This window comes from Eurytemora carolleeae, unplaced genomic scaffold, assembly GCF_000591075.1.
Source record: "Eurytemora carolleeae unplaced genomic scaffold, Eaff_2.0 scaffold1385, whole genome shotgun sequence".
NCBI classification, from domain to species: domain Eukaryota; kingdom Metazoa; phylum Arthropoda; class Copepoda; order Calanoida; family Temoridae; genus Eurytemora; species Eurytemora carolleeae.
Window position 1 is genome coordinate 2,920 of NW_019397273.1, and position 2,496 is coordinate 5,415.

General features: G+C 28.1%; 1 long non-coding RNA gene across 1 annotated transcript; it reads right to left on the minus strand.

Annotated features, from left to right (window-relative positions):
- Nucleotides 1-1,769: 1,769 nt before the first annotated feature.
- Nucleotides 1,770-2,496, minus strand: LOC111713194 (uncharacterized). Its single transcript, XR_002767621.1, has 2 exons — nucleotides 2,397-2,496; nucleotides 1,770-1,959 (listed from the first exon to the last, which is right to left on the minus strand). It is a non-coding gene; the product is annotated as an uncharacterized LOC111713194 (long non-coding RNA).

A 2,496-nucleotide genomic window follows, 5' to 3' on the forward strand; every position in this document is an offset into this window, starting at 1 on the left:
GTAGTTATAAGTTCCAGATTCATAATTGTTTCTTTTAAAGTTAAACCTCAATCAATGTAAATTTTCAAACCCCACATTTAAAAATCATTGACCGCCCCTTTAAATTACATAATTTATTCATTATAAGAGAATATTTCTAATTATGTTGTCGGTCCCTTTAAGTTACATAATTTATTCATAAAAAGAGAATATATCTAATTATGTTGACAGTCCCTTTAAGTAACATAATTTATTCATAAAAAGAGAATATATCTAATTATGTTGACAGTCCCTTTAAGTTACATAATTTATTCATAAAAAGAGAATATTTCTAATTATGTTGACGGTCCCTTTAAGTTACATAATTTATTCATAAAAAGAGAATATATCTAATTATGTTGACGGTCCTTTAAGTTACATAATTTATTCATTAAAAGAGAATATATCTAATTATGTTGACGGTCCCTTTAAGTTACATAATTTATGCATAAAAAGAGAGTATATCTAATTATGTTGACAGTCCCTTTAAGTTACATAATTTATTCATAAAAAGAGAATATTTCTAATTATGTTGACAGTCCCTTTAAGTTACATAATTTATTCATAAAAAGAGAATTTTTCTAATTATGTTGTCGGTCCCTTTAAGTTACATAATTTATTCATAAAAAGAGAATATATCTAATTATGTTGACAGTCCCTTTAAGTTACATAATTTATTCATTAAAAGAGAATATATCTAATTATGTTGACGGTCCCTTTAAGTTACATGATTTATTCATAAAAAGAGAATATATCCAATTATGTTGACAATCCCTTTAAGTTACATAATTTATCCATAAAAAGAGAATATTTCCAATTATGTTGTCGGTCCCTTTAACTTACATAATTATTTATAAAAAGAGAATATATTTAGTTACATGGATGGTCCCATTAAGTTACATAATTTATGCATAAAAAGAGAATATATCTAATTATGTTGATGGTCCCTTTAAGTTACATATTTTATATAAAAAAACGAGAATATTTTTAATTAAATATTCTCAAATTTCTACCTTCTAAAGAAAAGAACAAATTAGATGAAATGTTTTAAAATATACGTTCTGTACATTCTTCTCATATAACCTCATAACAAAAAATAAAAATACCTTTAAAACAAGAAAATAAGGGAATAAATTGATATTTAAAACCGTGAATCTTGCACGGTTCCTGGATTTTATTCGATTCCAAAACTGAAAAATAAAAACAACCACTGTAGGGTTACCTAAAAACAGAGAACAGATGAGACTTCAGAGATGATTTTATGAAATCTGTTCTGTCTTTTTCCTTATATTCATTATTCCCTGCAACTGTAAACTTACTTCCTTTTGTGCCCAAAAGATGAATAAGAAATAGTAAGACTATGTTTAAGCCAGCAGACTAAAGGAATTGAGTCTTTGTCACAAACTCAAATTTTCCAATCCGTATATCTTTGAAACCTGTTGCTGTAAACATTTGATATTTTAAACTTTTTAATGTAACAGAATTCATAGTTTGAAATATTAAAGGAATACGACATTGGGTTGCAAAGATATATGGATGAGAAAATTAGAGTTAGTGGCAAAGACTCTATTCCTTTATACTTAAAATCGTCATATCTCAAGATTTTTAAGTCGTTTTAACAGTCTGATCCTTTGTGGGTAACCCTGCTTAATTTCAAAAGTAGCGTCTGCTGGAGTATACATACTATATACATAGTTAACAGTAAAAGACCGTTTTACAGTTGTCCACAGCTAAAAATAAAAAAGACCATCTGAATCTTGAAATGTCTATTGGTATTTGTGACACCCTACAATTAAAATAAATACTAAAAGTTACATTACTTAAAAACTTTCACTTCTTAGAGTATAGTTTCTGGTCCGGAGTAAAACTTTTGAAAAGTTGGAAGCAGGACAGGTTTCTTTTTCTCCAGGTATAGGGAAGAGTAGGCAGAGTCAGATTTCACTAAATAATCATGGTTAAGGAATATTCAGAGGGTTTATATTTAAAAATCAAAAATCCTACGATTAACTGATCAGATTTCTCTCAAATTTAAATTTAAATTTTGGTTTCGCAAATTTTGAGACGGGTCCGGATTCTTTTTGTACACATCAGATTCAGAATCCAAATTTACAACAAAATGGAATAAATTATAAAGTGAGACCAAAGTGAGGGTTATACAAGTACAACTGTGGAAAATGAAGACGACTGTTAGACTATGATTAAAATCCTAAATAGTTCAATAAACATGAAATATAACAATTGTTCAGTTTTAACTTGAATATCAAGCTATACTGGTAAAAATATTTGCTTTACAACAATACAAAATCAAATAAAATTGCTTAAATGTCGTCTTTTATTCCACAGTTTCATGGATACCATTGTAGGCTGTTAGATAATACCTGTTGTGTTGGACTCCGAGTCCAGATAGTTTGGTAGATGCAACCATGATGGTTCAAGGACTCCAATTATAACAACGACGACAGCAACGTAGAAAATGGA